This window comes from Pelophylax lessonae (assembly GCF_965119305.1).
Source record: "Pelophylax lessonae genome assembly, chromosome: 1".
Classification (NCBI taxonomy): Eukaryota; Metazoa; Chordata; class Amphibia; order Anura; family Ranidae; genus Pelophylax; species Pelophylax lessonae.
The window spans coordinates 471,739,755-471,763,750 of NC_138768.1; the positions used below are offsets into that span (position 1 = coordinate 471,739,755).

Here is a 23,996-nt window from a genome sequence, read left to right on the forward strand (position 1 = left end):
ATTGATTATGCAAGGAAAAGCAGACAGTGAGATTTGCAAAACAGAAGTTGATAAATTTCCTGTGACTAAAATGAATACTAAGCCAGTAGGTGTGACAGTCTATAAGGGGAGTTATACTTGTTTTAATAATACTTTTAGACCGGCTGCACAAGAATTTAGGTATTGTACAACTATATATCAGGTCAGGACTGATGGAAGTTTCCCAGAATTGCTGTTTACCAATCAAACGCAAGTTTTAGCAGATATTTGGTGGTTGTGTGGAGATAATAAACTAAGGCCTTTATTGAGCTCAAACTGGGATGGGACATGCATGCTGGTGAAAGTAGTTCAACCCTTTTAAATTTTCCCTGCCAGACTAGGAGGTGTTCCTATATGGGATAAGGCCCTAAGCAGGAAATTAAATAAGCTAACCAAGAGACATCCCAGGGGGAAGTCTTGATAAATCAGTATACATAGATGCTATAGGAGTACCAAGAGGAGTCCCAGATGAATTTAAAGCAAGAAGCCAAATAGCTGCAAGTTTTGAATCAATTTTCCTGTTTATATTATCTGTAAATAAAAACACTGATTGGATAAACTATATATGTATATTACAATCAGCAGCGCTTTGTCAATTACACACGGGATGCAGTCAAGGGCCTTGCCGAGCAGCTTGATGCCACCTCACTGACAGCCTGGCAGAACAGAATCTCCTTGGACATGCTCCTGGCAGAGAGGGGAGCGGTCTGTGTAATGCTCGGTGCCACGTGCTGTACGTTTATCCCCAACAATACCGCCCCAGATGGCAGCGTCACCCGAGCATTGAAGGGCTTGGAGATGCTGTCTCAAGAGTTGGCGGAAAATAGTGGGATCAAGGATCCCTTCACCAGATGAATGGAATGCTGGTTCGGCAAATGGGGCAAGTATTTCACCACCTTAGCCACTGCGGTTGCAGTAGTGCTGTCAGTATTATTATGCGCAGGTTGCTGTCTGGTACCATGCATGAAGGGACTCATCTCAAGAGTGGTGGATAGAGCTGCGAGCGATGTAATGTATACAGTTCTGTCCATGCAGGACCCTGACTTACATGATAGATCAAGTTCAGCCTCATTGCCTGTATAAGCGAGTGATGCTGTTTTTATGAAGGCCCCCACTAAAACAGACAGACTTCTGGGGTGGGAGCTTGAGTAAGAATCTACATTTGTAGGTTCAACAGGAGGGAGATGTTGGAAGAATTGGCTGAGTCAGGAATCTTTCATTAATGCAGCTGAAGTAATGTATATATGAACCTATAAATGTAGATAGAAGTTATACTTTATTTAAATTACAGTTAGAGTGATGCTTTAGGATAACTTGATTCTATGTGTACTCATGTTGAAGGTTTCCATCCTCCCTTCCCCCTCTCCTGTAATACAAGGGGAGTTTGTATGTCTTTTATTCCTGCAGAGAAAACCTTGAGAGATAAGGAAGCAGGATGCTTACATTCTGAAGACCAACTTCCAGAACTAGCTCTGACCGGAGAGATAACAGCTAAAGGATGGGACAGTTGAAGTAACCGTTACATTGCCAGTTAAGAGAAGTGGACATTGATTGGATGGAAATGTACTGTTACACCTTGGACCAGCCCAGAACACACCTATACCTCATAAATATTCATCACTATAAAAAGTGCAAACCCTATTGTCTGGGTAGATTTTTATGCATGGGACAGGCTGCTGACTGAACTCTGTATATATCTCCATGCGTATGTAAATAAACAAATTCCTCTTGTTTTCCAAATCACCGGATCTGAGTTGTTCCTACAGTCACCTATCCAGATTCCGTACAGGATATGGAGGGTCAGCAGTAGCCAGATGGGCTTATCCATTTGCTCTTTTCAACAGTTCTGCAGTGCACACATATTGGCAACAGTAAGCATGTGTGCACTGCAGCATACCTGATGGCCTCATAGTGCTTTTCTTCTAAAAGCTGCTGTATAGGTAAGCTGTGTGATATATGGCCTGGTGGATGGATCCACAAAGCATGAGAGATAACAAGCATCCACTACACACCTAACTAGATGCTGAGGATTCTTTGACTGCCAGAGCTCTTTGATATATCACTCATTATTGAATAGAAAAATCTGCACTTAAGATATTTTTAGATTCTCTACTAGTAATGGCTGCAGCCCACCTTTAAAACTATATTCCGAAGATATATAGTGAGAATGGAAAATAAGAGAAGGTGTGTGGCGCTGCCAATATACACTTAATATTCCATACACGTCTCCAGAGGTGTCAAGGTGCAAAACATATAATAAAACTATTAAAAATACGGTGTATAACTTCCTAATTGTTTTTTTTTTTCTCCATAAGAAATTTTTATTGAGTTTTAAATAGAAAACATACATAATATAGATTATACATAAGTACAAAAGCATGGAATGTATACACATATAGAAAAAAATGATTGGTAAAATAACACACACTTGGCATAACATGGCAAAAATTAAGTGGAATAAACATCTTCATTATAACAGTGGGTTCATGGAAAGTAGTCATATAGATAACATGGCCACGAGTCTGTCTAATCTGAATATCTGGGTTACTTGAGGCAGGGAGCCAGACTAGTGAAGGATATGCGTGGGGAAGAAAACATGTGCCACAGCGGCACCATTAACTGGGAGGTGCTATCCATGGTGTACATAGGGCAAGGGTTGAATATGGCCAGGATATAAGATAGTACCCACTAATTATCGGATAGGGAATCAATTTTTACCAAAAAGAGAAGACAAACAACAGAATGGGTGGGAATGACGGGGAAGGGGAAGAGGGGTGAGGGGTGAGGAAAAGGAGGGGGAGATTGAGAAAGAACGGGAAGGGAGGGGGGGAGGAGGGGGAGGAAGCAAGGGATGTAGAGGGGGGTGAGTGGGGGTTAAAATAAAGAAGAGAGGGCAAGCGGGGATGCAAAGGAGCAGTATATGATCAAAGGTGTATCAATTAAATCATGAAGTGTTATCTTTGGTTTCCATAATCGAATTGTAAGTGGCGGTATCCTTGAATCTGATCCAATCTATCCATAGGGCTGAAAACTTGTGGATTTGATCATTTGAAATGCTGATTAATTCCTCCATTTCCTCAATTCTATTGAGTCTAAGGAACCATTCCCTAGAAGATGGAATGGAGGTTGATTTCCAGTGGCATGGTAGGCATAGTTTAGCAGCAGTTAGCATGTGGCGGGCAAGGATCGGCCTGAGTGTGTTTTGAGTGGCTGGGACGTGGTTAAGAAGAAAATGGCCAGGGGTCAGGGGAAGGTCATAAGACGTGACGCACCAACCTGTGAACCATCTCCCAGAAAGGCTGAATATTGGGGCAGGACCACCAGATATGGAGCATGGATCCGGTTTCCTGGTGACACCTCCAACAGGTGTCAGGAACCCCAGGTTGAAATTTATGAATTCTATCTGGTGTCCTGTACCAACGCGTTAGGATTTTATATCCATTTTCCTGGGTGGTGACGTTAATAGAGGCCCGGTGAACCGAGCGGCACATAGTTTCCCAGTCCTTTTCAGAAAGGGAGAGTTGGAGGTCACGGGACCAGGCTTGCGCAAAGGGGGCCAGAGCGACTGGAGGAGAGTCGAGTAAGTGGCCATAGAGTTCCGAAATCAAGTGTCGCTGTGGTTTAGCGCGGATGCTGATAGCTTCCAAAGGGGTCGGGGATCTCGACCAATCGCTAGAGGTAGCTGAGGTAGTAAGAAAGTGTCGAATCTGGAAATAGGACCAGAGTGGGAGAGTGTATGGTGTTATGGAACGATTAATCTCTTCCCAGGAGAGGAGATTTCCATCTTTGAAAAAACAGTGAGCAAGTATTTCCTGATGAGGCCAATTGTGTCGAAGGAAATTAAGTGAATTGCCAGGGTTCATCCTCAAAGAGGTCAAGGGGCCAACCAGCGGATTGATCCGGAGCTTTTTCCGCCACTTGTCGTGGACCAGGAGCAGAGGTCCAATTAGGGGGTGACATTTAAGAGATGGGGGAACGGAAGAGAGGGGCATCCAAGCCAGCAGGTGAAGCGGGATTTCTGAAAAGGAATTTTCAAGATTCACAACCAGTTTGCTGGAGGAGTGAAGATTCCAGTCCAGAAGTCTGGTCAGGATGCAGGCCTTGTGATAGGTTTGTAAGTCCGGGAGGCCCAGGCCGCCTTTGTGTTTAGGGGCCGTCAGGCGGGTGAGTTTGATCCTGGGAGGTTTCCCATCCCACAAAAATTTAGAACTGGTAGTCCGAAGGGTCGTGAAGAATGATGCCGGGAGTTGAATGGGAGCCGCCTGGAGTAGATACAGCAGTCTGGGAAGGATAGACATCTTGAGTAGGGCGGCCCTGCCAAACCACGAAACGCGTATATTCTTCCATGCCCGTAGGTCGCTGCAAATAGATGTCAGCAAGGGTTTATAATTGGTGTCAAAGAGGGATTCAAGGCGGCGGGGTATGTGTATGCCCAGATAGGGGAAGGAAGCTGGTGCCCATATGAGAGGAAAATTAGTTTTGCATCTCTCCAGGTCCACATCAGGTAGAGTGACATTCAGGGCCATGGATTTGGAGTAATTAACCTTAAGATTTGAAAGGGAGTGAAAGAGTGCGAGGTCTTGAAGCAAGTTTGGCAGGGAGACGTGCGGGTGGGAAAGAAAAAGCAGCATATCATCCGCAAAGGCTGCTACCTTGTGGGTGTTGTCACCTATCGGGATTCCACGTATGTTGGGGTTCGAGCGGATCATATTTAAAAAGGGTTCCAGAGAGAGTACAAAGAGGATGGGGGACAGGGGGCAGAGCCCTGTCGTGTACCATTGGAAAGGTGAAAGGCGTCCGACAGGTGGCCATTAACCCATACTCGGGCTATCTGATTGGTGTATAGAGCGCGTATACTCAGTAGCATTCTCTCTCGTAATCCCATGGATGTCCGCATAGAGGAGAGATAGTCCCAGGCCACTCTGTCGAATGCCTTTTCAGCGTCCAGGGAGAGAAAGAAACCGGGGAGGTTATGGGAGGTAAGCCAGTGGTGGACGTTAAGTGCCCTAGTGGTGTTGTCCCGCGCCTCCCTCCCCGGGATGAACCCAACTTGGTCCAAAGAGACCAGGGAAGGAAGGAGCGGGACAAGACGGTTGGCCAAAATCTTGGCGTAGAGTTTAGCATCTACATTTAGAAGGGAGATAGGACGATAGCTGGAAACTAGCGTCTCGTCCTTACCTTCCTTAGGGATCACTGTAATGTAGGCTTCTAAAAGCGACGTGGATTGATGCTGAGATTCTGCAAGACTCCTAAAGGCTCTAACAAAGTGAGGTTTGAGTATGTCCTCAAAAGCCCGAAAGTATAGGAGGGGAAGACCATCAGGTCCAGGCGCTTTGCCCGGCTTCATCTCGCGTAGAGCTCTAGTGAGCTCTTCGGTGGTGATGGGAGATTCAAGAGCTTCTGCGTCTTGGGTGGATAGGGGGGATAAGCCATGAGATTTGAAAAAATTCTCGAGTTGAGATGTTCTTGATGCAGTCTGGGTAGGACTGCCAGGAGCTGGGGAGAGGTTGTATAGGCCCTTATAAAATTCCTCAAATTGACGGGCGATAGCCTCATTAGAGGAGTGGAGATTGCCCGCCGAATCTCTGATGGTATAGATGGAGGCAAGATTAGTTTTAGGGCGGGAGGCCCGGGCTAGGAGACGACCACTTTTATTACCCTGCTCGTAAAACACTTTACGGCTAAGGACAAGTCTACGATGTGCTTGGAGGCCCAATAGTTCTTTCAAGCGCGTACGGGTCTCAAGGAGTTCCGACGCGGCTGTTTGGGCATGGGAGCATTTGTGAGCCGTCTCGAGGACGGTAAGTCGGGAATATAGGTCTTGAAGTTCGCGTTGGCGTTCTTTTTTCAGGGATGCTGCTATTGCTAGGAGTTCGCCTCTAATTACGCACTTATGTGCTTCCCATTGAACAAGAGGTGTGGTGTCCGGAGTGTCGTTAATCTCGAAATATTCCCTAAGTTTAGACTGCAGGCTGGAGAGAACTGGCCCATCTTTGAGGAGTGAAGGGTTCAAACTCCACGTTTTGGACTTTGCGACAAATTCAGGGAATCGGAGCGTCATGGTTATAGGACTATGATCTGAGAGGATCCTAGGTTCAATAGTGGCTCCCGAAAGGAATGGTAGGTCTGTTTGTGAAAGAAAAATGTAGTCGATTCTTGAAAATTTAGAATGGGGGGCGGAGAAGAATGTGTAGTCCCTATCGTTAGGGAATAACGTCCTCCAGGAATCATGAAGATGCAAGGATCGAAGTTGAAGGTGGATTTGGCGCAGTGCCCGGAATGGCAGCACTGAGGCACCGGTTGATGAATCCAGGAGGGGATTGAGAGGGGCGTTAAAATCTCCTCCAAATATCAAGAGCCCGGTAGTAAAGTCTGCAAGTTCCTGGCATACTGTTCGGAAAAAAGGCACTTGTTTGGTATTTGGCACGTATATATTGGCTAGGGTCACTGGTCGAGAGATAAGGTGGCCTTTAACAAAGAGGAATCTGCCCTCTGGATCCGATCTAACGTCCAGAGGCTTGAAGTCGACTTGTTTAGCAAGTAAGATAGAAACACCACGCGATTTGGAACCTTCAGAAGTAGCATGAAACGCTGTAGGGAAGTGCTTATTAGAGAAGGAAAGCGGATCACCCGTTTTGAAATGAGTTTCCTGCACTAATACTATTTCGGCCCGCAAACGTGAGGCTTCGGCTAGAAATTGTGAGCGCTTTTCAGGAACGTTCAATCCCTGGGCATTGGACGAAAGAATCTTGATAGTGCGTTGCGTTTTAGTTGTGGCAGGGGCAGGCATGATGGCGTCCACTCAAAAAAAATAAATCAGGGAGTATGAGAGGGTGTATCAGAGGGGGAAAGGAACGAGGCAGAGGGAGAAAAAGATAAAAAGGGGTGATAAGGGATGGGGGGGGAGGAGATACGTAGGGGGGACCAGTAGGGAGACAAGGGGAGAGAGGGAAAGGGGGGGATGGGGGGATAATGAGAAAAACACAAGGAAAAAGAGAGCAAATAAGGTCCCCTAGCCTCCCTCTATCAGCAAATCGGAATGACTAGCCGCTAGAGGAGGGGTAGGGGGGAAAGACACAAAGTGTCGCAGGTCAACAGACAGTACAAACTGTTGTTGAGGTGGGGAACAATAGTCTGGATACGATCCCAAGTTAGGCATGGGACGGCTCCGCACTGGGGATCAGCAGATCATGTGTGGCAAATGGCGGTGGGTGCCGCAATCAGTGAGACTGAGAGGGTCATTAGGTGTATTAAAGTGGTAGCCTGAGGTGGGTAATACCGGATACCCAACAATAACAAGTTTCAAGCAGTGTATTAAACAGAAAAGAAAAAAAAAAAGGAGAAAAAAAAAAACCTGAAGTGTGGCACAGCGTAAACACAGGGGAGAAAACTGGTAACAATAGCTGTAACAGATAGGTTGTATCCTGGGGAAAGGACAACAAGGTCAGCATCTTAGCTTGCCTGTGCATGAAGTAAACAGTTAGTGAATTGACGGTAGGTACTCTCGAGCCGATTCAGTCCCCTGTCCCCGTTTATGTGGCCTAATGGGAAGTCAGGGTCGGTCTGTGTCAATCTCGGGAGTGGTATCTGGAGGGGGATTGTCGGTGTCCACAAGCTTAGTTAAAGAGGAGGAGATGTTGGCTTGGAAGGGAGATTGTAGGAATTCCAGGAGGGGAGGGAGGCGATAATATCGTGGGGAGCATCATCAGTCTGGTCGGGCGGTATGAGTTGTATAGATAGGGGGAGGTAGTCACAGGAAACCGTAGGATGAGAGGGGGAGTGGAGAATGAGGAGCCTGGGGAGGAGGTTTAATCGTCAGTAATGAGGAGGGAGGGGGATTAGGAGGGACCGCGACAAACAGTTCAGTGTCCAGAACTACTCATCATACCATAAATAGAATTCCTATGAAATACAGCATCTCAATCATTTTTGTCATCAAGGTGTGGTCGTAGCAAGAATACATGCAAAGTTTAGGCAGTTTGAGGCAAATCAAAGCAACTCATCTCCCTCTCCCCCCATGCAATATCAAATGCTGACAAAATACAGGCGGCATAAGCTAATGACAAGACAGCATGTAGGTTAAATATTAAGTAACTAGAATAACAGTAATGGGAAACCTGTAGCAGCCAGTGGTGATGCGGGGAGAATGCCATCTATGGGGCTTGCAGTGAACACCGTGGTTCGTGGAGCAATGTCAGGTAGGTTAGTAGTTCTGAGTCCTCAGAAGCGCTGCATCGAGACGAAAAAACCTGTGGAGAATCAAGGGGAGAGGGAAACCAGGGGGGATATCGGGGGGAATGGGGATCAGTGACACATCCGTGGGCGATGTATAGGAGGGATCGAATGACCAAGGAGGGGGGGGGGTGAAATGTGGACACCAGAGTCTATGGAGCAGTCTAAGTCAGTAAGGGTGTCGGCTGCCAACTGACAGAGGGAAATGGATCAGAAGGGGCAGCGAGGACTGGGGGTTGTAGCTGGATAGATTCACAATGACAAAGTCCAGAGTAGGGGGGTATAAGGTGTATGGAGGGGTAGGGCCAAGGGGGGAATGGGACAAGAGTACCTTTAAGGAAGTTTCAGTCAGGCATCAGCGATCAGCTGGAGAGATCAGAGCTTCAGCTTCTCCCGCTGGCGGGCTGGCGATCGAAGAGGACTTGAGCGACGATCATCTCTGGAGCGCATGGGAGTAGCATCGTGGTGCGAATGGCGTCTTCTGCGTTGTCTGCTTCTCTGTGCTTTAGGGGTATTGGAGGCGGTAACTGAGATCCAGGGATCTGGTGTGTAGAACTCTCCATACCAGTCGGGTAGATCCATCACAGGAATTTCAAAGGCATCGCAGAAAGCAGGGATGTCATCAGGGATTTTTAAGGATGCGGACCTGCCTCGAAAGGTAGCAAAGAGGCAAAAAGGAAAGCGCCATCTGTACGTGATACCTCTGGTGCGGAGAGCTTCTAGTAGGGGGCGTAGGGCTCTGCGATTTTACAGAGTGATGGGCGAGAGGTCCTGGAAGAGTTTCAGCTCAGTCCCCTCAAACTGTACGCGATCCCGGCGCCTCGCTTTTCTGAGAATTGCTTCTTTAAGGGGATAACTCACCAGGCAGCAAATCACATCGCGAGGCGGATCGGAGTCTCCCGCTCGGGGGCGCAGGGCCCGATGCGCCCTCTCGAAATCGATCGGGGTGTCTGCCGGTCTCTCGAGGAGGTCATTGAAGATAGTTGTTAGCGAGGTGGTCAAATCGGGGGGTTCCACAGACTCCGGGAGGCCCCGCAAGCGGATATTATGCCTCCTTCCCCGATTGTCCAGATCTTCAAGGTGGCGGTTTATCTCGATGAGGTGGGACGTGTACAGGTCCGTACCCCTCTGGAGCTGCTTGATGGTGGCCGCATGAGTGGCAGAGGCCTTCTCCATGACATCCAGTCTGGCGGTCACTGAGCGTAGTTCTGCAGTGAGTTCTGATATAGCAGAGCCCAAGGTGGATTTAATGTCTGCGGCCACATTTTGAAGATCCGTGAGGCTCGGAAGGGGTACTGCGGTGGTCGGCTGAGCCTGGGATCCGGAGGCGATAGAGGGTTGCGCCATAGGAGAGCTGGGCGCGGGAGCCGGGGAGGCCGCACGCTGGCTGTTCTTCTGCGTGCGGAAGATGGCTGGGATGTTTCCCGTGAGTTGGGTCTCCTGGTCAGGCATCGCCCGGCTGGCTGAGGCACTACGACCCGATCTGAGCATGATTTGGAGGTTGAAGGCACCCGAAAAGGTGGTTAGTAGATCCCCAGTGCGAGGAGCCGAGCTAACATGCGGCCATTCGAGTCCGGTGCCAAGCCACGCCCCCAACTTCCTAATTGTTATTGGAATAGGATAACAAATAAGTGACAAGTGACTAGATAATAAACGCTTATAAAGTGCCAAGTGCAACAATACTGTGCTGTGTATATTCTGGGTGATTTAATAAAATCAATAAATAAATGAAATCAATAGTAAATACCCCAGTTCAGTGAAAATGTATACTGGAATATTTTGGAGATGTGATACCAAAAATGCAAAGACAGACTGGTGATAACAGTGTCAGGTGTGTGGTAATATCACAGCCTGTTGTGAATGGGTAAAAAATATATATAATGAATAAACCATAAAATAAAATCCGTAGTGACATATAATAATGGTGATAAAAAGGTGAACAATTGTGTCTATCCTTGGGTGTATCGAATAAACTCACTAGCAATATAGTATATTGGCAGGGAACTGTTATACAAAACCTTACAGCAGGTATATGGAAAAAAATAAATATAAATATATCAACCCTAAATAAATATAGCAGCGATAATCAGAGCTTCAAAAATAATAAATAGTCCATAAATAGCCTAAAAAAAGGGAATGATCCACAATTAAAAAAATAGTCCATAGGTAATTAGTGCAACAAATCTCAAAAAAGTGACTTCAGTGCAGGTGCTTCTAAATATTTCTTTAAGGGTGCCCGAATTCCGGCGTCACTCTGTGCTCCCCGCACCCCCAGGACCGCACTCACCAGAGTTAGTTACCCCTACAGGGGTACCAAGCCTTGGGTATATAATCTCTGAGTCCCCCTCTGGTCTCCCTGGATGGAGCTATGGATACGAGTGCTGTCCAGTAACCTGCCCGAGTCCTTCGTCACACTATCCTTAGGAATGGGTTGTCCACGGGTATGTAAGGGGAATAAAGGGCTCACATAGGGTAGTACCATTTGAAAATGCTTTATTAAATTAAAGAAAATGGTACTCACAAACATATAAGAAACAATCGGCAGATAAAACACTGTCGCGCACTTCCGGGACGCCGTGCGTTCCACAGACCGGATGTGCGTACCAACCAGGCGGATGTGACGCGATGACGCTCTATGCGTTTCGTCAGTATGACGCCTTCAGGAGTAGCGTCATCATGCCATTTCCGCCTATTTGTAGAAACATGGTAATCGGGCCATTGTTAACGCTCCAATCACAAAGCCGTATTAAACATCCAATAGGGTAATATGTCGCACTTTGTTGCTAGGTATAAAACTGTGTGTCCTTTACGCAATATCCTATATGCAATACTTTTCATAATAAACCGATATTTGGGGTATTATGCTATGGTCTTCTTTCTTTGCCCCACACATGTTTATTTGTGGAAGCCAAAGGATTTAAGGAACCGATAGCAGCAGCGGGATTGCATCGTCTGACAGTTGATCCATGCGTGAAGTTTCCAGCAGTGGATATTGTCTGTGCATGTTTTATCCCAGAAGTTGGTAAGAGGCCATTTATACCTTACCACGGGGGTGACTCATTCTTAGATATCTCCTTCTTGCCGCCTTAGTAGTGGAATTTCTGTCTACTTAGATAACATCTCTGGTAAGGAGGCAAGCCCTTTGGTGGCGGGATCTTCAGTCACTAAGCACAAGACACAGCACTTTGAGTTTTTATGGACTTCACAGTCTTTAATTGAGAGCACCATTTGGATTTGATTGTTTCAGGAATTTGGGACTTTGTTGTCTTCACTTTGTGCACTCCACTAACGTGGTTTTATTCATGTTTTTGTGGAAGATCACTTTTTGACACCTTGGTCCTTATTTGAGAAAAGCACATTTTTGTATATTTGTTTTGTATATTTGTTACGTATACATTGTGATTTTTTTATCATTTAGCGCACCTATTATATTCATTTCAATTTACACTATACACAGTTCAGGTAGCAGCTTTTGAGTTATCAGCGCACCCATTTATCACAACATATTTTCCCTAACCACACGGGTAGCAGCAGATAAGAATTATGGATATCTTTGAATATCACAAAAATAGAGTTTTGGCAGTAGATGATGTTTTCATCAAAAATTCGTCAGAAATTACGGACCTCAGAGGCATTTTTATGCGTCTGAAGAACGTAATGGTGGCTGAACTACATGCCTCATGGGACATCGCATTCTTGGAGAAATACGTTCAAGAAAAGATGGTACCAAGAAGTTTGCGATGGACCATAAACCCAGATCAAGGAGACTCAGACATTGAGGAATGGTTCCAGTTTTTTAACGGAGCCGGCATGAGCCTCCTAAATTTTCTAATCGACAAGAGAAGGAAGAAAGTCATTAGACTTAACAAGGAAATTTCAGAAATAAAAGAAAAGCTGTCCCCCTATATGGCGGAAGAAGCTTATAAAATTTACAATAAGGAACTTAGAGAGATCATGACAATGGAAGAAGAAGAGCAAAAAACAAAGAAACGAAAGAAATACTTCAGAGATCTGGAAGATTACCATTTGGCAAAGGTCTATAAATGGCAAATTAACCTTGTGGAGAATGAAGAAGTGGAAGACGCTATGGAGGATGATCCGGATGAGGGAACCTCTACAAAGGTCTCTGTACTTTTTGGATTTAAAGAATCATCCAAACAAAAAGTTTCTACAGTAGTAGAACCAACAATTACACTTCCTTCCAAAGTCCCATACAAAGGATATAAACCTTTGAGAGACATCTCCCAAAACAAAAAAGAGAAGAAAGAGAAAAAGAAAGAAAAAAGAAAGGAAGGCCGACGTCCACCCAGAGAGGAATCATATAGAAGAGACTATGACAATAGACTGAGGTCACTGGATAAACAACGGGCACGGTCTAGGTCGAGATCTCCTAGAAGAGTCAGGCTAGATTACATGGGTAATCATCTTGATACACCCCACACTCCGAGGGGGTATACTCATAACACACAAACGAGGTTTGAACCTTTAAGATATGAAGGTTATGAGGATCGAGAAGACAGGAGAGAACAAACATCGACCAGAACACCTATCAGTGCCAAAAAGCGGGATTTTTTAGGGCAGGGCCACAAGAAAAGCAAAAGAAAAAGAAAATAAGAGGATGCAGGGGTGGAAAAGCTGGAAAAAAGAAAAATCAGGATGAGATCGGTATATTCAATTTGAGTGGAGTCACACTCACTCAGAGTGAAAAACAGACATTGAATAAAGGTTTAAAATATGCCCCTAAACAATCTCTCAACAAGTTTGAGACTTTTAAAGACATACAGAAATTCGTCAGGAAATTGAACGTGAAACGACATTTTCTGTCTAAGGCTGGTGAGAGGAATTATGTTTCGTACCAAACCAGCTCAACAGTATCTACTAACCTTAAGAATGCCTCTTTGTTCAACCCTCCAGGCACACAGAGTAATAATATTACCGTGTTTAGAGATACTGTGTTAAAAGAGCTTGAAAGAAAAGAAATACAACATAAACCTCAGTTGGATCTACAAAGAGGAATTAAGACTTTGTGTGAAATCAAAGATCTTATTATCCGACCAGCCGATAAGGGGGGAGGAATAGTGCTGTTGAAGAAAGAAGATTATATTGAAGAAATGAATAATCTTTTGGCAGACACTAATACCTATGAAATTTTAAGGAAAGACTTCACCTACTCTTATAAGAAGAAACTGAAGAGAATTGTTGAACAGGGCTTTGAAGATGGTATTTTAAACAAAAAAGAAAAGGAATTTTTAATACCCCTTGCTCCGAGACTCCCTACTATTTATTATCTTCCGAAAGTCCACAAAAGTCTTACAAAACCTCCCGGAAGACCCATTGTCAGCGGGATAGACTCTGTTACATCAAGGATCGGGAAATATATTGACCACTTCCTGCAACCGTTGGTCCAAGATATCCCAGCTTATTTAAAAGACACCACACAATGCATCCAAGAAATGAGTCAATTAAACATCGAAGGAGAAGTACTACTTGTGACTGCTGATGTGGCGTCTTTATATACGATTATCCCACATGAGATGGGATACGAAGCGGTCAGTACCTTTTTAGATATTTATCAAGATATCCCGTTGGCACAGAAAGAGTTCATTTTAAATCTTTTAACATTTGGCATGGAACATAATTATTTTTACTACAATGAACGTTTCTACCTCCAACGCACGGGTGTAGCCATGGGAGCTAAATTTGCTCCCAGTGTAGCGAACCTCTTCATGGCTCTGTGGGAGGATCGCAATATCTTCTCCAACAGAGCCAAAGAGCTTGTATTTTGGAGGCGCTACATAGATGATACACTTTTTATTTGGAAAGGAAGTCAAGAATCGTTGCAAATTTTTATGGACCAGCTAAATTGTAACAGTTGGGGAATTAGATTCTCTTATGAATCGAGTCCTACATCCGTCAACTTTTTAGATCTTGTGATTTTAAGACATGGCTCAGGTTTTATCACTAAAACTTATTTTAAACCGACAGATAAGAATGGTTTTATCACCATGGACAGTTGCCACCACCCAAATTGGTTACGATCGGTCCCGAAGGGACAATTTAAAAGGATCAGGCGCAACTGCACACATGAGTCGGATTTTAAAGAACAGGCCAATGTCCTAAAACAAAGATTTTTAGAAAAGGGTTACGAATCACGGATTTTGGACCAAGAAATAGAAGAAATATGCCAACAGACTCAAGAAGATTTAATTGTACCAAAATCTGCCCATCCATCTAACAACTTCCAGTCTAAATTCGAGTTTGCCTTTGTCACCCGTTTTTCTCATAACTACAGGTGGCTCAACCATGTTTTTAAAAAACATTGGAGTATCCTCCAAGGGGATAGAATCCTTGGACCTTCTTTGCCTGATCAACCAAACATGATCTACAGGAAAGCCAGGAATCTAAAAGACCTTATTGCCAGTAATCCAGTGGAAAAACCTTTAAAATCAAAATTTTTTCCGGACATGAAAGGATTTTACCCATGCAGAAATTGTCAGATCTGTAGAGAAGCAAAAACGATACGAACTAATAAGTTCACATCCACCACTACCGGAAAAGAGTATGCTATTAAAGAATTTATCTCTTGCCACACTAAGGGAGTGATATATTTACTCTAGTGTGGTTGTGGCCAATAGTACATTGGGAGAACCATACGTACTGCTAGCATCCGGATAGGGGAACACCTTGCTAACATAAGAAAAGGGTTCCCAGGACATAGTGTCTCTTTACACTTCTCCAAATGTCATCACAAAAGTCCAAAAAATTTACTAATTACAGTGATTGAGAAATATACACCACATTGGAGAGGAAGTAATATGAAAAGATCCATTTCAAGAAGGGAAACCTTCTGGATCTACGAGATGAAATGTTTTAGGCCCTGGGGACATAACATTGAATGGGACATCAACGCCCATATAAATAATAGTTGAATCCTTGTTCAGTCTTTCAATTTTAAATACTTTTTATATATTTTAGATTTTAACTTTTTATCATTTTAACGCTCATTAAAGATTTAATATGTAATTTTATATTTTTAGGATATTTAATATATGTATTTTAATCCTAATTATTTTATAGGAATTGATTGTATTTATACAACATAGGACATAATATTGTTTAATATTGTCCATATTTATTGTTTCCCCATTCCCTTCAGTTGCCTATATGTTCATATCAGGATAGGAAGTTGGGAAATTGCAAACTTCCGGAGTCCCCATCTCATTAACATACACCGTTGACAAAATACACTGAAAAGATATGCCGGTCTTAATTAGGTGTAATCCTATGGATCGTACAATTTTGGAGTTGGTTTGAGATAAATAGGGGAAATAATTTATGTCCATAGCCTATACATACACTGCGGACACCGGAAGTAGTAATCAGCCTGACGCTTCTTAAGGACGGACGTGGCGGCGCGCACCTCCCTCCTATCTCAGAAGAAGCCTGTTGAGAGGAAACAACGTTAGAGAGGAGGCGTGTCGCGCCGCCACGTGACGTCACACACAAGCCCGGTCTGCAGCCGGGATCTGTGTAACCAAACTGCATACAACGCTCGCATCCCCTGTTTTGAATGTAAGTGCAATACTTTTCATAATAAACCGATATTTGGGGTATTATGCTATGTTCTTCTTTCTTTGCCCCACACATGTTTATTTGTGGAAGCCAAAGGATTTAAGGAACCGATAGCAGGAGGGGGATTGCATCGTCTGACAGTTGATCCATGCGTGAAGTTTCCAGCAGTGGATATTGTCTGTGCATGTTTTATCCCAGAAGTTGGTTAGAGGCCATTTATACCTTACCACGGGGGTGACTCATTCTTAGATATCTCCTTCTTGCCGCCTTAGTAGTGGAATTTCTGTCTACTTAGATAACATCTCTGGTAAGGAGGCAAGCCCTTTGGTGGCGGGATCTTCAGTCACTAAGCACAAGACACAGCACTTTGAGTTTTTATGGACTTCACCGTTTTTAATTGAGAGCACCATTTGGATTTGATTGTTTCAGGAATTTGGGACTTTGTTGTCTTCACTTTGTGCACTCCACTAACGTGGTTTTATTCATGTTTTTGTGGAAGATCACTTTTTGACACCTTGGTCCTTATTTGAGAAAAGCACATTTTTGTATATTTGTTTTGTATATTTGTTACGTATACATTGTGATTTTTTTATCATTTAGCGCACCTATTATATTCATTTCAATTAGGAAGTTATACACCGTATTTTTAATAGTTTTATTATATGTTTTGCACCTTGACACCTCTGGAGACGTGTATGGAATATTAAGTGTATATTGGCAGCGCCACACACCTTCTCTTATTTTCCATATATCACTCATTGCCTGTTGGAGAGTTAAGTGTTCTACCCCTTTTTCTGAAGGCAGCTTTTTTTCTTTTTTTTTTTTGCAGTTTGTTTATTACAGGTACCTTTAAAGCGTTGTCAATCTGGCCAGCGCTTTACACACATACTGTATATTTATTATACATTCACATCAGTCCCTGCCCTCAAGGAGCTTGCAATCTACAGTAAGGGCTAACTCACATTCATACATACAGTACACATACTAGGGCCAATTTAGACAGGAGCTAATTAACCTACCAGCATGTCTTTGGAGGGTGGGAGGAAACCTGAGTATCTAGAGGAAACCCATGCGCTGGGAGAACATGTAGCCACTGTGTTGCCCTACTAGTGCTTGTTTATGTTTTTTTTTTTTATTCATAACTGTATTACTTGTATTTTTTATTGATTCCTGGAGTTTAGTATTAAATGCTAATTGTTAAAGTGTAACTAAACCTACTGGATCCCACCATCTCTAATTGCTGTGTTAGTCTGATTGCCCCCCTTTTCTTTAGTGGCTGGCATGCGTCTCTCCCTGGTATTTATGCTCCCTGCTTCTTCCAGGGCGGCTGTGCTGCTCATGCGCCGGCGTTCCAGAAGCCGGCAAGGATGCAGCTGGGCAAGACGTGCAGGGGGAGTGGTGGTGGGCCAATTCTTGTTGGCGCAGGACTGTGCATGCGCGGTGGGGGAGACGGCTCCAGTGGCCATCTTGGGCAAGGGCAATTAGGTCCCTTTGCCCTTACAGGTGGGGGTTTTGGCCAGGAGTCCACCCCTTCCCATGGGTATAAATCTCCCCATGGGTGTTAGTATGGCAACCTTCTACCTTAAGGGAGGTTGTCTGTGCCAAGAGAACCTGGAAGCTAAGTTTCCCCCCTGTATGGAGAGCCCATTATCTAGAAACACTCACCCCTACCAGCCACCACCCCCCCCCCCCTTTGGATTTTTTGCAACATTTGATAACTTTACTTTTTTGTCCTTATAGCCACTCTCTCTGTCCTAATGAGTCGATCGCCATCTGACCAAGACCCTCATATTATTCTTAGTTAAAGCGGAGTTCCGGGCACAAAATCTAAATTTTCTTTTTTGTGCCCGTCCGCTTCTACACCTTCACCTGAAAAGGATTTGGATAGTTAGGTTTTTTTTTTTTTTATTTACTCACCTTGTAAATGAAGATCGAAGATACTCACCTAGTCTTCACTTCCTCCCTCTGTGCCGCGGCTCCGTCGTCACTTCTGGGCTTGCACTGATTCCTGGGAGCTGAACGTCATCGCTCCCAGGAATCAATGCGACGGCACCGGCCCCGCTCGTCACTTCCAGGCGACGCCGCATTCCCCTGCTAAACAACTTCTGGGCATGCCGCACCGGAAGTGACGAGAGGGGCCGGTGCAGGCGCATTCTGGGAGAAGAAGACGCGGAAGAAGACGCCGAAGAGGACCGTGCCGGCTTCAGCTGCCCACAAGAGAGATGGAAACGCTGTGGAAGAAATTTTATAAGTGAGTATTTCTTCTAAGAGGTAAGTGCGAACCGGGACAGATCAGAGGCTAGCCATTGTGGAATGTACTAGCCCTGACTGTCCCGGGGGTATGTTTGTTGAAAAATGATTTCTGTGCCTGGAACTCCGCTTTAAGGACTTTCGGGAATCTCGGGCAAAAAAAAAACATAAAAAGAGCGCATTAACGCTGGTCCATTTTTTTGGTTCCAGTCCAAGGGGACATCCAGGCGTATTCAAGAATCCATCAATGTCAGTTCTGACCACCATGACCAATCACCCAGACATCAAATGGCGGATGTAAATCTGCAAGAGGACAGCGCTAATCTCCCTCTTCAAGCCACAATAGACCCAGAAAGTGTTGGGCTTATGGAACCACCCCTACAGTTGATAAATTAGTCTGAAAGAACTGCTTCGGAGACTATGCTGCTGACAGGGAATCTGAAGGCCAACAAGTGGCAGATCTATTGAAAAAGAACGTTTTTAAAGATTCATTTTCTGAGCTGATGGCTTTCAAGCCCTCTCAGCAAATGCCTCAGCACACTCAGGAACATGTGGCAGATCCTGCCCTTCCTGGCCCGTCCATGAGCGAACCTGTTCTCTCTAAATCAGGTTGTTTCGACAGGTTAGGATCTCTAAATCAGGTTGTTTCGACAGGTTAGGATCTGTCAGAAGGATAATCCGATGAGTCGGATCCTTTGGAATTTAGCTTCTCCCTGGTTCTAAAAATTTAAAAGTTTGTAAGAAAGCGTCTATCCTTTTTCCCTCTCATGGATGAGGTCCAAAGCCTAATTGAAGAAGAGTGGAAGAAAACTGAGAAAAGATTCCTCTGAATAAATTATACCCGCTGGCAGAAGAGGATGCAGTTATGCTTGACAACCCCCCAGTAGTCGACGCAGCAGTGGTCTGCTTGGCCAAAAATATACCTTTACCCATAGATAATTTAAAGACCCTGTAGATAGACGCATTGATTCAGATTTAAAGAAGGCTTATTAGACAGCTGGCGGGGGGGGGGGGACATCAGTGTCCAATGCCATCAGGGTATGGAGGGACAACATAAAAACAGCCATTCAACAAGAGAGCCCCAAAGAGGATATAATTAAAGCTCCTGAAGAACTCAAGCTGTCTGCGGATTTTGTTGGGGAAGCGGCTATGGATATCACCAGATGCTCAGCTAGATCTATGTTGTAAGCTGCGATGGCTAAACGTGTCTTATGGTTAAAACCATGGGCATCAGACACCGCATCAAAACAAAATAGGTGCAAGATTCCCTTTGAAGGCAAAGCACTCTTCAGTGAAAAACTTGAAAAAGACATTTCCTGTGTGACGGGGCAAAACAGGCCTAGGTTTTTTCATGCATGGTTACATTTTTGTGAAATAGGGATTTTAGACAATCCAGACAGAATACAGACCCCAAAAAGGTCTAAAGAAGCAACATTTCTAAAGGAACACAAAGATGACATTTGGTCGCTGTCAGCCCGCTGCCCCCCACCCCTACCACTAGTGCAGCACCCCATGCAACCTAAAAAGGTATGTCAGCCCGGGGTGGGGGTGGCCAGATGGTGGGCACAGGCCACAATAGACCACTGAGTCAGAGGGAACGCTGGGAGAGGGGAGCCCAGGGGTCCGACCATCCCAGGGAGGAGCCCACGACCTCCCCAAAACCCGCCAGGGGTAGAGGGGGGACAGCTACTTACCACACCAGGAACATGGTGGGCACCGGCCCCGGCAGGACACCGCTCCATCGTAATGTGGGTGCTGTCGGCCAGGAGGAAATTCTCGACACAGGCCAAGACCAGTTTGTATGCGCCCTCATGAGACGTTTAACTCGCAGGTCAGCCCCTGCCCAGTGGGGCTATATCATGGCCGACCTTGATTGTAGATTCTCACAGGAAAAAATAATAAAAAGGAGGAAAAAAATTCCATTTAAAAATAAAAATTTGCCTGGACTAGAGAACCCAGCAAAGAACTAGGTCTTTACTCCTGACTAGGCAGAAAAAAAACTGAATATCTATAGCAGGAAGTGGGAGTATACCCCCAGGGACTGCCCTATAGGCCTGCTCAAGCTTTTTCCTCTGCCTAGTGTCCTACTCCTGTAGGGGGCAGTATAACCCTACAGTCATGAAGATGAAGAGAAGAGAAATTCTTTTTACTTCAAATCTCCATATACTGTATATTACAGGTAATCTGCGAGAAGTGCCTGCACAGTTTGGAACATAGCCATGTTCTTTGTTCATGAAGAACATGGTTATGTTCGAAACTGTGCAGACATTTATATCAGATTACCTGTAATGTATATAAAGATTTTAAGTAAAGAGAATATTGCAAAGACGGGATTGCATCTTCAATTTATTGAATACACATACATACAGTATCTCACAAAAGTGAGTACACCCCTCACATTTTTGTAAATATTTTATTATATTTTTTCATGTGACAACGCTGAAGAAATTACATTTTGCTAAAGTAAAGTAAAAGCAAAGTAAAGTAGTGAGTGTACAGCTTGTATAAACAGTGTAAATTTGCTGTCCCCTCATAATAACTCCACACACAGCCATTAATGTCTAAACTGCTGGCAAAAAAAAGTGAGTACACCCCAAGTGAAAATGTCCAAATTAGGCTCAAAGGTGTCAATATTTTGTGTGGCCAACATTATTTTCTAGCATTGTCTTAACCCTCTTGGGCATGGAGTTTACCTGAGCTTCACAGGTTGCACTGGAGTCCTCTTCCGTGATGACATCACAGAGCTGGTGGATGTTAGAGACTTTGTGCTCCTCCACCTTCCATTTGAAGATGCCCCACAGAAGCTCAATAGCGTTTAGGTCTGGAGACATGCTCAACCAGTCCATCACCTTTACCCTCAGCTTCTTTAGCAAGGCAGTGGTCATCTCGGAGGTGTGTTTGGGGTCGTTTCATGTTTGAATACTGCCCTGCAGCCCAGTCTCTTAAGGGAGGGGGGTCATGCTTTGCTTCAATATGGCACAGTACATAGACTCCTTCTTGCTATCATTTGTACAAAATTTACCCTCTTATATACAAGATACACCAGACCTCCTTCGGCATATCGAAGATATCTATACACCCCCGGATGCCCTCCTCGTAGCGGTAGATATCGAGGCTTTGTACTCGAGCATACCGCACGAGGCTGGCAGCCGGTCATTTTACTCATTCTTGCAAGAACAGGATAGATCCACATGGCCGCACAATAACTTTTTTTTTTTTTTTTTTTCCCAAAACATTTTATTGAAATAAATCAGAGTACATAGAAAACATAACAGGTATACAAAAGAAAGCCTTGAAATTTACAAACTTGAGCCACTGCATACAGTTAGGGTTGCAGTAATTAACACAATGGTATAGAATAACCTAACTGAACCCATGGGTGGGGGCATTGTGGCAGAAGAAACTATACAGGAAATACAGGGAGGGATGCGATGTTGGAGGGTCAGGCAATTAAAGTATCCATGCAAACGTAGAGAACCGGGGTATAAGGCTAAATCTGTGTGTCGGTGGTGCTCCCCCAATGGGGAACTTGCTGTATTCATGGGACAGGGGGCACACACCAAGAATACGCAAGGCCCGGCAAAGGCATTTAGTGGTGGGGACACCTGAGTAAGTTGTCAGTGGAGGGAGAATGTCTACCAGACGGTAGTTGAGAGACCCTATACAAATAAATACGGATAGGTGGGATAGGGGGGAAGGGAGGGGAGGGAAAAAGCAAGAGGGACGAGGAGGGAGGGAGGGGCATGAGGGAAGAGGGGGGGGATATAAGTACATGAAAGTATGAGAAAGTGAGGCAATGGAGCCTAAAAACCTCTTCAAGAATACGCAAGGGGCATGTGGTAATCACCACATGTGAGGTATACGTGGGTGGGGAGTGTGTTGGTGATTAAGTGCTCAATCTCTGAAAATCAGGCAGGGACATGAAGTGTATCCAAGGTGCCCAAGTCGTGTAGTACTTGCGGTTGGAGTCCTTGGCTTGGGCGACAATGTCCTCCATCTCAGACACTCGCTGTATCCTCCGCAACCACTCAGCAATGGTAGGGGGGGAGGTGGACAGCCAGTGGCACAGCACACACATTTTAGCTGCATTGATGAGGTGTAAAGTGAGGGATTTTTTGTAGCTGGCAAAAGATAAGGATGTGTGATATAGGATATATTGTGCTGGGGTGAAGTCAGGTGTGTATGTGGTGATACGGAGGATTAAGGTGTGTACCTCTCGCCAGAATGGCTGGATGACGGGGCAGTCCCACCATATATGCAGCAGGGAACCTCTGTGCTGCCCACATCTCCAACACTTTGGAGAATTTGTTGCTGAGAATTTGTGCAATAATTCAGGAGTCCTGTACCATTTGGAGTATAGTTTAAAACCGGTTTCCTGGGCTAGCACATTCAGGGATCCCTTATGGATATGGTAGTGAATGTTAGTCCAGTCATCTCCAGAGAGGCTTAGGCCCAGCTCCCCTTCCCAGAGTGCTTCCGTAGGTGCATGTGCGGTTGGGAACAGCAGGGAGTACAAGATCGATATCAGGTGGCGATGTGGACCAGGGGCATCACAGAGCCTTTCAAAAGATGTAAGGGATCGGGTCCAATCTACTAACGGCTGTGTGTGGTTCAGGAAATGTCGAATTTGCAGGAAGCTGTAAAAGAGTATGGTGGCCGTCAGGTATTTGAGAAGGAGGTCTCGGTGGGAAAGTAGGCACAACACCCTCCGGGCATTGTACCTACTAATCTAATCTAATGGGGATTCAGTGATTTAAGTCTATCCTATGTGGCTATTTCCTGTCTTCCTAACTCTACCTTCTCACCCTCTGGTACTCCGCTACACTCGCTTGACACTCAGTTGCTCAACACTCACAATCTCACAGCCCGGTCAGTCGCACAACACTCACAGTCGCACAGCCCGGTCAGACGCACAACACTCAGTCGCACAGCCCGGCCAGACGCACAACACTCTCAGTACACTCAGGTAGCAATAGGCACTCCCAGACACTCAGGTAGCAATAGGCACTCCCAGACACTCAGGTAGCAATAGGCACTCCCAGACACTCAGGTAGCAATAGGCACTCCCAGACACTCAGGTAGCAATAGGCACTCCCAGACACTCAGGTAGCAATAGTTACTCCCAGACACGCAGGTAGCAAAAGGTACTCCCAGACACTCAGGTAGTAATAGGTACTCCCAACACTCAGGTAGTAATAGGTACTCCCAACACTCAGGTAGTAATAGGTACTCCCAGACACTCAGGTAGCAATAGGTACTAAACTCAGGTAGCAATAGGTACTAACTCAGGTAGCAATAGGTACTTCTGCCTGCAGAGTGTCTGAGTTGGTGACGCTGTCCTGTCGTTCGCCTTATTTGGTTGTGTCTGATTTCCATCTAAATGTAGACATTGTGTTGCCTTCACTTTGTCCTAAGCCTAAGCATCCCAAAGAAATTGCTTTGCACTCTCTGGATGTGGTTCGGGCGATCAGAGTTTACCTGACGGTCACTGAGTCTTTTAGGAAATCAGATGCTCTTTTTGTCCTTACTGAGGGATCTCGTAAAGGTTTGGCTGCGTCTATATCCAGATGGGTTAGGCAGAGGGTTATTCAGGCTTATTCATTGAAGAGTCAGGTTCCTCCTTTCCCTGTGAAGGTGCATTCTACTAGAGCCCTGAGTGCCTCTTGGGCTTTTCGCCACGGTGCAAGTTTGTAAGGCGGCGACTTGATCATCTGTGCACACATTTACAAAATTCTACAAGGTAGATTTGTTGGCATCTTCGGATGCATCCTTTGGCTGCAAGGTTTTGCAGGCTGCTGTTTAAAGAGACTCTTTTGTTTTTCTTTAGGGGGTTTTTCTTTCATGGGTTAGCCTTTGTTGTTCCGGTTTGATCTTCATGTTACCCAGTTGGCTAAGTTTAGCCTTTGGAGTTTACGTTAACTATT

The 23,996-nt window shown here is 45.0% G+C and overlaps 1 long non-coding RNA gene across 1 annotated transcript; it reads left to right on the forward strand.

Annotated features, from left to right (window-relative positions):
- Positions 1 to 316: 316 nt before the first annotated feature.
- Positions 317 to 1,046, forward strand: LOC309564590. Its single transcript, XR_014225754.1, has 2 exons — positions 317 to 362; positions 478 to 1,046. It is a non-coding gene; the product is annotated as an uncharacterized lncRNA (long non-coding RNA).
- Positions 1,047 to 23,996: the final 22,950 nt, after the last annotated feature.